Source organism: Oreochromis aureus, linkage group 5 (genome assembly GCF_013358895.1).
Source record: "Oreochromis aureus strain Israel breed Guangdong linkage group 5, ZZ_aureus, whole genome shotgun sequence".
Taxonomy (NCBI): domain Eukaryota; kingdom Metazoa; phylum Chordata; class Actinopteri; order Cichliformes; family Cichlidae; genus Oreochromis; species Oreochromis aureus.
Genome location: NC_052946.1, coordinates 5533871 through 5547505, shown reverse-complemented (window position 1 = coordinate 5547505; position 13635 = coordinate 5533871). Strand labels below are relative to the sequence as shown.

Sequence of the window (13635 nt, the reverse complement as noted above, 5' to 3'; positions counted from 1 at the left end):
TTTTAGCTTTTAAAAACACATCAACAAGGATGTAATTCACTTTATGTTAACCACAAAAATGTTTGAGTGGCCAGAATGACAGGGCAATCTGGTGAGTAGCAGAGAAGTGATGGAGTATATGTGTATACTGGAGGAAGAGATTAGCTGATTGGGAACAAATGGTACAGAAACTGTGCAGATAAAACAAGCAATAACTATATTTATTATAATTAAATAAAAGAAAAACATTAAACCATGACATGACATAAAGAAAAATGTCTTGCATAAGGTTAAGTTCTCAGCTTTTCCACCATATAATCATGTTGTGTGGGTACCTCATATTTTGCCTGTAACCCTGGAGGTTCCTGGTCTGTTTGGGGTGATGGTTCATGTCACTCGTACTACAAGACCCAAGTTTTCCCAGCAGAACAAAGTGATCAGTGTTATCCACGTCAACTCTCTAAAGCTGGCTGACTGTAGGAATGTGGAATTGGATATCCTTGATGGAAATGCAATGTTGGCGTTAAACCACTGGATGGCAGACAAGATACACCTATCAAGAGTGTGTGCTCAGACTCAGTCCAGTTGCATCACTTCCTATTACTCAGTTTAGTTGAAGCTACGACTTACCTACAGGCATGTCTGGAGCTACTGTGAGGCAGTTTACTGGAAGCAGACAAACTGAGAAGAATGGATCACAGAAACGTCTTTATTTGCATCTAGTGATGTCCGGTGAGAAGAGGAGGTTTGAGGACTTCTTGGCATTCGGTGTGTCTCTCCAAGTCCTGCCACTAATTTGTCATTTGTATGAGGTAACAAAACAAATAAGAGAAGCTCCTCAATGGCAGCAATAAGAGTTGTGGAATGACTGGACAGCTCCTGATGTGCAGAAAGAGCATCAACTAAACAAAGTAATACATTTCAGTCTATTTGCACAGGGCAGTGTTTAAAGTGCTAATTAGCATTGTGTGTTAATGACAGACTTCACAAGATTATACAGTTTAAACTAGTTTATACTCGATAGCAAATACAATCATCTATTGTGGATCATATCGTAAATATCACAACAGATTGACTCAAATGCAGATTTATTTACAATTAGAACAGTGACAGGAGCCAGTAACTACAGTTGAGGATATTTTATCAGGCCTAGAGTGAAGAGTCTTCTGCAGTGGATGAGTCTAGAAACTGGTAAGTATAATATAAAGGAACATTTACGAGGGGTCAGTCTGAGGAATAAGAGATGCATGTTAATATCACAGGTGGAAATCTGAGTAATACTGATGCACATCCTTGTTGTTGAGCATAAAGAAGGAGTTAGCTGGAAATGTTTCAGACATGAATCCAGTAGCAGGTGGAGAATGGCAGTACCACTGAGTGAGTGTGAGTGAGGTATCCTTATCTTACAGATTTCCCAACCAAGAGAAACACGTAGAGTGCTGGGAAAAGGTATTGGCGCCCTTCCTGATTTTCCTTCCTGATCATCTCTACCCAGCAGCCTGAACTGTTGATGCAAGGCAGGAGTGATGAGTGCTTTCATGCAAAGCTGTCTGTTGTAAAACCTAGTCAGCATAATGTGTTTAATATAGACATTTAAGGGAGGGGCAGTTGGAGCAGTCTTCAATGGACATGTAGATGAAGGGAACAGGGGTGAATAGCGGTGGTGGATTTAATGGAAGAATGGCGTATTGATGGTGAACACTGAACACAGTAGAAGAAGAGGCAGGACCACAGTGTGATGTGTAAGAGTGGAGGAAGTTGCACTCAGGTGGACTAAATCTTGCACAGAAATTGCAGTCTGAAAGACACAAGAATTCAAGATAGTGTAAGGGGACAACAGAACTAGACAACATCTGGCTCTAGCATCAAAGGTTAAATGGTGAAAATTTTGGAAGGAAGAATGTTGTGCAAGTTTTAGGGAAGAGTTGAGAAAGGCTCAGGGTGGTAGGGAATGTTACCGGGTGACTGAATAATTACAGGTGAAGTAGTGAGGAAAACTGCCAAGGTGTTTGGTGTAACCTCTGGACAGAAGAAAGATGATAAGAAGACTTGGTGGTGGAATGAAGAAGTACAGGAAAGAATTCAAAGGAAAAAGTGGGATAGCCAGAGAGGAATACTGGGAGCAAATAGAGAGGTGGCAGAAGAAAATGCAAACCGTGAGTTGTATGTGAGGCTGGATACTAAAGAAGGACAAAATAACTTGTATCACTGCAGAGAGATTGAGCTGGAAAGGATGTGCAGCAGGTTAGAGTGATTTAAAAAAAACAAACCTGTTCTAACATGGGAACGGAGTGCTGGGAAGATGGCAGGAGCACTCCGAGGGGCTCATGTATGAAGAAAATGAGAGAGAGGATAACAGAGGAAAGTTAGTGAATCAGGAAGTACAGAGGCTTAATGAGAAAATGAAGGCAGCTATGAAGGCAGTTGATACAACCCTATGGAGAGGTAGAGGTACGTACTGAGAGCAGAGGAAATGAAGTAAGAAGAAGCGAGTAGAGTAGACTGTGTGTGGACATGAGGTGAAGAAGAGAGTGCATGCAGCGTGAAGAGGGTGGAGAAATATCAGTAAGAGTGAAAGTGAAATTTATAAGATGGTGAGACCTGCTCTGATGTATGGTTCAGAGACAATGGCATCGACATAAAAACAGGAGACCGAACTGGAGGTGCCAGAGTTTAAGATGTGGAGATTCTCACTGGGAGGGACCAGGATGGACAAGATTACAGTATATCAGAGGGACGGAGAAGGCACTTTAGTGTTTGTTTGTTTGATTGTTTTTTTCATAAGCCACTTAGCACCAACCTATTGACTCATCCAAGCTATGCGAGGCACCTGGGGATGAACCAGTGAGTTCAGGCTCTCTTGAAGAATAAATGTGGTCATAACAAATAAGGACTTGTACTCTGCTTCTTCTTACTTCTTACATTCCAATAAGTCTCTCCCTCCATTTCCAATTTTCCTAGCAAAATAAATAGCAGATGGCTCAAGATTTTTGCACAGCACTGTCTGATTCTTGTTGTTTTAGATATTAAAGATTTTTGCTCTTGTTTTAAAATTGCAAAAACAAAAAACGTTGCAATCATCAGTGTTTTTACTTTGGTACAGCAGTGGAGGAAACAGGACACGTGCGCTTGTTGATTTTGTGACATTGAGTTTTTACACTTCTGACAACTTGGGAACCTGCAGCTTTCTTTCTAACACACCCCTCACAGTGTCTTATGAACAAACACACGCACTACTGAACAGCCCAGAGCAAAAACAATGAGATGCTGAAGAATGCTGCTTTTGTAACTGGAGCACACACAGCTTGCCCGACAGGATTTTCTACAAAATCCTTCAATTGAATTTTTCTTTCCGTGAGGGGAAGACGCTGCTCTCTTTCCATCCCAATATCCCTGAGCAAACACTTGCGTCAGCTGTTTGTGTTTGCCAATACATTATGACTATGAATATTTTAAAGGCAAAGTGGAGTTGTGTATCTGCAGTCACTCTGAGGAGGAACCACTGTTCCGAATTAATTCACATGCATTTCATTTAGCAGTGCAGAATTATACAGCTCGTGTCAGATAATTCAAAGTTCCAATGCGCAGCCAAGTAATGGATACATTTTTTTCTCTCTCTTTCTTCCTTCTCTGTGAGCCTCTGAAATCTCCACATCAGCAGAAATCAGCTAAAACTGAAACAGTTTTTGTGTGTGTAAAACTTTGTGCTGTTACACACTAATGCAAAAAAAAAGAGAAGAAAATATTGTAAAAAATCTCCCAGAAGTCTCATTAAAATGTAAAAACGTGCATGTGTTCGATAAGTGTTTTTTCTGTCCAATCTTTGATTCTCTGGGTAAAAATACATTTCAATTTTAAAGTGCTGCTCATGGCCACGGGCAGGTTCAGTTATGGGACAGCTGCTGCTGCTAGTCGAAGTGACTGCATGTCTAATAGTCTGGTCTGAATTGCTTCAGTGCTATTCAAGAGAATGGAGTATACGTTATCAGCAATGTTTATTTTCTGTGCCCTTTCTTTGTACTTGATGTCTATCAGTGGAGTTATTGATTAGCAGAACAGCAGCAGCTGTTCAGACTGGTGTGAACCGGGAACGTCCCTCCGTTTCATTCAGCCTTGTTTACTTGAGCTGATATAAATTGAGTGAATGCAATTGATTTTGGGCATCTGCCTTTCAGCAAAGGGGAAGTTAGTGGAAAACGGAAGAGACGACAGCATCTCGGTGCAGCAAAGAGGAGGAGAAAGAAATGTGTGTGAGAGCGATAGAGACAGAGAGATGGTGTTGCTGCACGGGAACCTGGCCTAATGTAGTTTCATTCAGCCCTTATCACCACTGGCAGCGTATTGGCACAATTTAAACAGATAGAGGGAATAGTGAATATACTCTAAAATATTATATTAGTACGTATTTCACAACACGTTTTACAATGCAATGACTTTGCCTCAAATTTTCTTTAAATTACACCTCCGGTTAGCAATGGTAAATACTGTAAATGTGGGCATTTTAAGTTTAATAGTCACAACTATGGTGTAATGTTGGATGAACTGCCAGTGGAAGATAGTTATGCTTCCTGCTTGTGAAACTGTTCAGAATCTCGGTGGTCATTTGAAATTTCACTTATACTTATTTTTGTATTTATTAGGGGCATCACCTTCCTGTAGGAAATTAACATGTTCTTTGTCTGCATTGTAGTGATGTTCGATTCGTGAACGAATCATTCAATACTCGAGAATCACTTTACTGACTCATGAATCATGATTCACAAGCGCAACTGACTCACTGACTCATCCCTGTTGCTGTTAGCAAGCTAATTCCATTAGTAGAAATATATCTAGCTTATAATTAAAATTGTGGGGGAAAAAACTACAGCCAGTTTCTTAACAAAAACATTTCTGCTCTGAACTGGAAGAAAAAACCCTGAGTAGAAGCTCACATCAAGACAATAGCTCCTCGGTTCACAGTAGCATCGCTCAGCTAGCATGCTAACAGCACATTTGAGTTACTCACCCCCTCCCTTGGTGTGCTGAATCATAGCATAAGCGAATCACTCAGGACTCACTAACCCCCTCCCTCCTGGCTTACAGCTCAAACGAGTTGAACGAATCACTGACTCACTCACCCCCTCCCTTCCTGTTACGAATCACTTGCCGTTTCTCAATTCTCGGCACGTGATGCGCACTCGCGTTCTCGGCGAGTACGTACTGGCCGAGAACGCACGGGAGTACGGACTCGCCGAGAACGCGAGTACGTACTCATGTACTTGAGAATTGAGAAACGGCCTTTGTCTGAGTTTCGGACGAAATGCATTCTGGGATATTTAGCTGTACCAAGTCCACACAAGTCACCACCGATGCATGCTCGATAAAACGGGCGGAGCGAGAACACATCCGGGACTTTTTCGCGTTCTCGGTTTGATGCGTACTTCGAATTGGAACAGTACTTGGTCTCTGACTGATGACGTATCACGAGTACACGAGAACGCAAGTATGCACAAGTACGCATATTGAGAAAGGCCCACTCACTCACCCCCTCCCTCCTGGCTCACAGCTTCTTCTTCTTCTTGGTTGGCAACCAATGTTAAGGCGCTTTACCGCCCCCTGGCTCACAGCTCAGTGGACATTTAGATGAGAAAATATATATTTGACACATTTAAGGAAAATACCAATAAAATAAAATAAAAATAAATAAATGTTCCCTTTAGAATTTTTTTTGCTCTAAAAAAATAGTTGTTTTCTTTTACAATCATTCATCTTAGCAGTAGGATTTACATTAAAAGAGAAACAAATTAAGTTTGAGTGAAAATATACATTTTTGCACTCTCTGGTCAACTGACTCAGTGACTTAAATGACTCAAGAAACCCGATTCACTTTGGTGAGTGACTCATTAAAACTCGATTCAGTAAAAAGAATCGAATTTACCATCACTACTGCATTGGCTTCATCTGCCCAATTCAAACACATTCTTAACTGGTGATTCAAAATCGGCAGTAGGTGTTGAGGTCACCCTGTGTGGTTATCAGTCTGTGCGAGCCCTCTAATAGACCAGTGACCTGTCCACGTTGTATACTGCCTCACACTCAGTGACAGCTGGTGTAAGATCCTGGCCCCTTGTGACAAACTGGAACAGCACATACAGGTTTTTAGCAAAACAGCGATGTATCACTGTTATAGAGTGCTAGCATCTGGGAAAATAGCAGTGGGCTGGTGTATCATGGCTGATGGAAGTAATGTGAGCTGACAGGATGGAAATAACAGAAAGCTGGAGCTAGTTCCATTAAATGGGGGGATTATGTGGCAAGATAACAGTTAATACCTCAGTCACACTAGAGAAAAAATAGGTAAACTCCTTGTTACCAACTGCTTGTACAGAGGTTGAGCAACCTGTCTCTAAGTCACCATGGTCTGACTCTGCACTGACAGCAGTCAGTCTGAGTCAGCTTAGTAAAGCACTGTAAATAATTGTTGTCTAGTTTATAAATGCATACAACATATTGTCAAAACGTTGCAATCAATCTGAGTCAGTCTGTGCTGATGAGACCAACTCGTCTGTGATGTGTCTCTTTGCAGCAGGGGGTTCAACTCAACTGGTTTCCAGCTGCTTGTTTTCTGACTTTATTCTTATACGGAGGTAAGGTCGCCGAGCACCAGGACTGTACTGGTAATCTGCCTGTTGGGGTGAAGCATGTGCGTCAATGTAATTTTTTTCCTGTGTTGATATTATTATACAGGCTATGTGCTGGCTTGAAAGGTCGCCGCACAGCGGCCCTTCAAGCACCGAAGTCAGCCCATTCATTCTTTTTCGCTACTGACACTGGATTGCCCAGTCAAATCTCTTAACACAACCAACCCCTCCCTCACCTTTGCGGTGCTCAGATCAGACTTTAGTGTGGGTGATAAAGATGGGTAAACAAAAGCGAAACAGTGGAGCTAAAAGCTAAGAGAGAAATAGAAAAAGCAATGTGTTAAATTAACCAACATGTTAGCTGTCGGTGCAGCTGCTGCACCATCAACAGTAGCACCAGCAACAACTAATTTAATAACTAGCTCTCACAGTCACAGGAGGCTGCTGTTGATACCACTAACTGTGTAACTGTGGATAAGTGCAGGGACAGCACTCCCAACAACAGAGTGGGGGAGAGACCAAGTTAGATATAATTACTCTGGTAAGAAAGTAGATGGAGGGACATGATGAGGAAGAGAGAGATTCAGGCTATGTCCACACGTACACGGGTATTTTTGAAAACAGAGATTTTCCGTTTTCGTTTTTAAAAAAAATCCCGTCCACACGTAAAAGCCAAAAACGTAGGAGACGCTGCCAGGAACATGCCAAAGCAGCAGGTGGCGATATATTCCTAACCGTGTAGAAATGTTGGCCAATCAGAAGTCTAGAAGCCTGGGTGGGAAAGAGTAAACAAAGATGGCGCATAGAAGCAGAACTGAGTCCTATGTGTGGAGGGACAGTAACTGTGTGTGTACAGGGAGTGCAGAATTATTAGGCAAGTTGTATTTTTGAGGAATAATTTTATTATTGAACAACAACCATGTTCTCAATGAACCCAAAAAATTCATTAATATCAAAGCTGAATGTTTTGGAAGTAGTTTTAGTTTGTTTTAGTTTTAGCTATTTTAGGGGGATATCTGTGTGTGCAGGTGACTATTACTGTGCATAATTATTAGGCAACTTAACAAAAAACAAATATATACCCATTTCAATTATTTATTTTTACCAGTGAAACCAATATAACATTTCCACATTCACAAATATACATTTCTGACATTCAAAAACAAAACAAAAACAAATCAGCGACCAATATACACAGCAAAATCCGAAGTGTTGATGTGAGTTAAAATTACTGGTGTTAAAAATTTCGAGTTGAAAAGTGTTGGTTTGAGAGTTACAGTAACACTAACGGTGCTGAAAAAGCTCTGTAGCCGGAGTTATTTCAAAGAGTCAATACTATAACACTCATTTGGAGTTGATTTCCACATCCGGGTTTTTCGCGCTCATGGGCATGAGGAGTCCGCCAGAAGTTTGCTGTCAAGATCGAGGAGGTTGTTCAGGTAAGAACTATACAACAAGACCTATGTTATTTTATCATTATTAAATATTGTAACTAACTAGCCTATAACATTATTTATCAGAAGCATGCAATATTTTCCTAATGTGGAGTGTATTCATCTGCGGTAAGAGATGGGATTCGTTAGCTTAGGTAGCTAAACTATCCTCTATAACAAGTTAATATTGCAGCGAAAATAAATGCGTGCTTAATATAATTCTCAATTCTAGTTAGTTCTAATGTCATAAGAGAAATGCTTTCCAGTGTTCAATGCTTATTAAATGAAACGAGGGAGGAGTTAGCTATCCTCTGGATATGTTAAATGTAATGTTAAAATTTGAATTTGTGGTAGCCTAGCTGGCAGCTAAGACAAATGCGTTTAGCCCACTGCTTTTAAGGGAAGCGAACATTCGCCTCAGAAATATCCTATTTAAAAGTGAACTAAACAATCACATGGAGACGTTCAAGTCAAGTTTTGGAAAGCGTCAAGATAGGCTAATTACACGTGCTACCAGCGAGTTTAGCAGTAGCCTAGCCTACAAATCTTTGAAGTGGCAGGGGTTATGGAATTCTGTTAGATGTTAGTGACCAAGCAAGGCGCTGCGTTTGTGCATGGATTGCTTGCTAACGGTTAGGATATATCATACATGTTGTAGTAGGCCTAATCTAAGGGAACATTTTCCCCTTTTCTACAGTTTTAGTGAAATAGGCTACCATCCAGTGTTTAAGACAAAGCGGTATAACGACTGAGGGTCGTTGACGTCGCCTCCACTGATAATCCTAGCATGTCGTGTCACAAAACAACCACCACAAAGTAGCAACTAGCCAGACGGCTGTGCATGTGTCAGAAACTCCCGATATAAATGTAAGACTTGCACTCATTAATTTACAGTATAAGGGATATTTGTTGTCATAAGTGAAAGCGTGATGAAGGCAGGTGTGCGTTCAACAGGAAATTTTATGTGGATTATCATCCTGACATGGTTTAAACAGAGATGCTTTTCCCCAAGTAGGCTACAGCGATTTACTCGCAACATAGCAGAACTAAGTATCTAGCCTGCGTGCAGACGAGAAGATCGCCGTTGTCGTCTTATAAACATGTGGATGGGTGGATAATTCATTGGATGCTATTTCTGTGTACCCAAGTTCAGCTATTTTAGTGCGCAGGGGAAGCCAAATTATGTTCCTGAGGTTGAAGTGGTCTGTCACCCTTCACAGATCATCACACAATGTATAGCCTAATATTTTCTTAAAGTTGTCCGGATTTGTTGCCACTTAAGCTATGGTTTAAATATATGGTAAAAATATTCTGTGCCCCTTCTCTCCACCAGGTGCTGTTGTAAGACATGTTGCTGAAAGTGAAATACCTCAATGTAAAGAAGTACATTAAATTGCACGCAGGATTCACTTATCTAGAATTCATCAGTGAAGGTAAGATAACCTGGCAGAACAAAATTTGTTGCACATGTATCAGTTCATCATGTTTGCATCTCATCTATTTAAAAAACGAATTAAATGTTAACACATTTTATTTTAATGTGTGACATTAAAAACAGTACAGAGCAGTAGGCCTAGGCCTATATTGTTGCTGCAGACTTGTCTAATTTAACCATTTTAAAGACAGGTAAAACAGCTGTTAATAAATATTAGCTAAATAAAAAAGTCAAAATTAGTTTTTAAAAAAGTTTTTCAGGCGTTTTAGGTGACATTATGCTTATCTTTTTGTAAAGCCAAAACCAAGTTTGGACTTCCGGATGCTGCTGACCTTGATATTTTCGATGAAACTGACACAGCTGTCGAAGAAGACATTTTTCTGGAGTTACTGGAGGCCCAACCAGACCTATGCCTGACAATACGTGAAAAGATTTCAGATGAAGGTAAATGTTATCATAACTTAAATTTTCAGAGTATAGCCCACTCAATGTAGAGCCAAGTTCTTTTGCTCTTGATGCAGATGACATTGACCTGTCTTCATGCAATATACATGACAGTGGACAGGGCTGGGTCATATTTGTATAGAATGTTGTCTGAACATGAACATTGAAATTGTGTTATTAATGGCATTGTGGAGTAGCCTAAAGAAAGTTAACCAAATCATCTCTCCCAAAGATTTTTGTCCTTTAGCTCATTCCACACCATCCTCCTCGGATACATTATCTTCCCTCACGGACACTATATCACTTTCATCAAGTGACAGTGACCTCAGGGAAAAGGGCATTCCTGCAGGCCGCAGTAGATCCAGCAAAGACAGTTCTGCACCAAATGTTTCTGTGTCAGAGGCTGCAAAAGAGGCAATTGAGAACAGAAAATGTCTTTTGTATTTTTGAGTTGACACCATTTATACTGTAGATTGTTATACAAATTGAAATTCAAAACATGGTGGTTCCCAACTTGCCCTGTATGAAAAAAATGTTAGTAGAAGTTAGTGCTTCTTGCTAGATATGTCTTTCACAGGTTTGTTGACATTCCTCTAAACTTTCACCTTTACTGACAAACAAGTTTTTATTGTTATTATTTTCCCTTTTATATGAGCAGATGGTTAAAAATGCCTTGACTAGGAAACCTGGTGGAGAGGAAATTCTTGAAGAATACAATGCCGAAAATTCACTGAGCCACCGCACCGGCGGCAGCTTGTTAACATATTGGCAAGTGATATGACTGAGAGACATGGGTAAGAGTAATAGTACCTAATAAAAAAAGTAAAGATGGGCCATATGGAATATTCTTGTAATGTATACTGCAGTAAAGACACATACTTCTGATTTAACATTGTCAATTGTATTTCCTCTATAGCAGAATTCCCTCCCGTAAGCAAAAGGAGAAATATGCCCTTGGAATAATTACACTCTTTCCCTCATTGAAGGATCCATTTTCTCCAAACGGCTATGTAAGTCATGCAGTGATTGTAAAACAGCACATTATTTAGTTTTCATCATGGAATAATTACATCAGCTAAATGATTTAAAAGAAAATCTTAATTCCTCTTTCGTAATAACTATTGTCATAAAACTGTATTGAAATTGTGGATGTTGTTTAACATGTATTGCACCTGTTACATGATAATAGTCCTTGGGTTTTTTTTGCTGAATCTGCAAAGTCTGTAAGATCGCATTTGATGTTTATTTTTCATCTATGTTTAAATGTGACAGGAGCATTTCTACGACGGAGTGAAAGGCACTGGATATATAGCGTGGCGCCTCAAAACCATGTCCAGGTCTACAACCAAACGGCCAGTGAAGGAAGTCCCAGTGCATCAAGAACAAGGGCCTAAGCGCAGAAGATTAGCAACCACATTGCCTCAGCAACTTGATGGAGATGCCTGCAAGGAGGCCATCTCATTTCTTGTTCACTCTCCTGATGAAGCAAGTGTATTTCAGAAGATGAAAATGACGTTCCAACATCGCCAGGATCTGGTGCATGATCCACAAAGAACTGCAGATGTCTTCAAAACATTTCCACGCTTTTTGGATGTCTACGGACTAGTAAGTCAAATCACTTGATATTTTCAACTGTTAATCCTTTTTTTTTTGTTTTGCTGATGTGGATGGCAACAGTAAAAGATGTGATCATTGGTCATCCCAGTCAGGCTATATCCCATATTGGTCAAAATCACATTGCAATGTAAACAATGTTGAGCACTGTCTTTATGTCCTGTGTGTATGATGAACAGGTCAATCAAGACTTCCTGCTGCTGTTTGGTGCTGAAACAGCCACCAAGTTGCTTGAGAAGTGGGACATGTCATTCAAGCCAAAGGTTATTAAAGAAGCCAAACAGCTGACTCAGTCAACTGACCTGTGTCGTTTGATAAAAGCTGCTGAGAAACCAACAGAGAGTGATGCAAATGGTAGGCGTCGCACCATGCTTGTTTGATTTTAATAATATTTATTTTTACCTGTCATTTTGAAATTGTTTTATAAATTCAACCATACACAGACTGGGACAGTGACATGGCCTCTCTGCTGCTACTCCTTCAACTTTTGCCACCCACAGCTGGACGAAAGAGGAGAACCAAAATAAGTCCAACTGATGCAGCACACAAAATGGTGCACTTTCACAAGGTAAATATGTTGTCTCACTTTTAAAATCCTACAAAACACTTTTTCAGTTTTTGCACTTTTTAGTTTTCCTCTCCATGAAGTATGTGTCTTAGTATTTTGTAATAAGTTAGCAAGGCACATAATGTCAAACTGAATGAATGGTTCATACTCAGCAAGTATAAGCTAGGCCTATATGTCAATATCTCATTTGTTTTTAGTCATGCTGCAGCATTGATGAACACTTGCAAGCAAGAGATGGTAAACAACCATACATCCTCGCTGTTGGTCGAACCCAGAACAGCATTGACACCTTCTACATCGCAGTGGACAAACAGCTCATCCCCTGCCAAGCCACCAGCTCACTCAGTGCTTTTGATGAACTTTTCAAATCCCACTACGTGTTCAACTTATCTTACTGACGAGTCACTGGTTCATCTCTACAGTTTTGTGCAGACCACCATATTCAACATTGATGCCACCTCAACAGATGAGTCACCACGTGTTCGTGAGTTGCGTGCCAAAATGTTGAATGAGAACCATGTTTAAATGTTTTATCTGTCAAACTCTGCATAGCACCAGTCAGGCTTTGATAAGTCATTTGCGACTAGGTCACAGTTTTTATCCAAGCACCAAATTTAAGTTGGCTTGTTCACAAGATGGTTGCAGCCGTCAGTTCACTACATATTCTGGTTTAAAAAACATTTAAATAGTGTTCATGATGAAGATTGTTGTCAAAGTGGTGATGCAGAACCCTCAGAGTCATTTCAAGCTGATTTTGACAGATTACAAGATACAGACATAGCAGTTGCAGGAACAAGTGTTACTCAGAGCCTAGAGGTTGGGTGTTCTGAAAACAATGGGTCAGGTCAAAGAATTATAAAAATTCTGAAGCAATTTGCACTAAAATTATTGGTAAACTCAATGGTAGTGGTTTGGCAAATAGTTTTGTGTCATCACTTGTTTGTGATTTGGAAGATTTTGCTGATGGACTGCACTGTGAGTTTAAACATAAAGTACTGAACGTTGTGCCAACAGAAAATCCTGTTAGATCTCCAGTGGAAAAATGTCTTGAGACTTTTGACAATCCAGTTGAGAAGTTCGACACTGAAGCTAAAAGAAAGTCATATTTCCGTGAAAAATGGGGAATTGTGGATCCAGTGGAAAAGACTTTAGGAATACGCTATGATACAAGGTTAAATAAAAATCAGGCACTTATGACCAGGTACCAGTAAAAGACACTTTTGTGTACATTCCAATTTTGGAAACAATCAAATTTATATGTCGCAATTCTTATATTTGCGAGCTGCTTGCTAAACTATGTGTATCAAAAGAAGACAGATATGAAGACTTTTGTGATGGGAGTTACTATAAGTCTCATCCATTGTTTTCAAAACCACAGACTTCTTTGCAAATTCAGCTTTATTATGATGACTTTGAGACTGCTAATCCACTTGGTTCCAAACGTGGTGTTCACAAAGTTGGTGCAATCTATTTTGTCCTCAGAAATCTGCCTCCAAAGTTAAATTCTGCATTGATGAACATTCATTTGGTTGCATTGTTTCA

The 13635-nt window shown here is 40.0% G+C and overlaps 1 pseudogene; it reads left to right on the top strand.

The window, feature by feature from the left end:
* The first annotated feature begins 10660 nt into the window (after positions 1-10660).
* On the top strand, positions 10661-12726 carry LOC120440381 (annotated as a pseudogene).
* Positions 12727-13635: the final 909 nt, after the last annotated feature.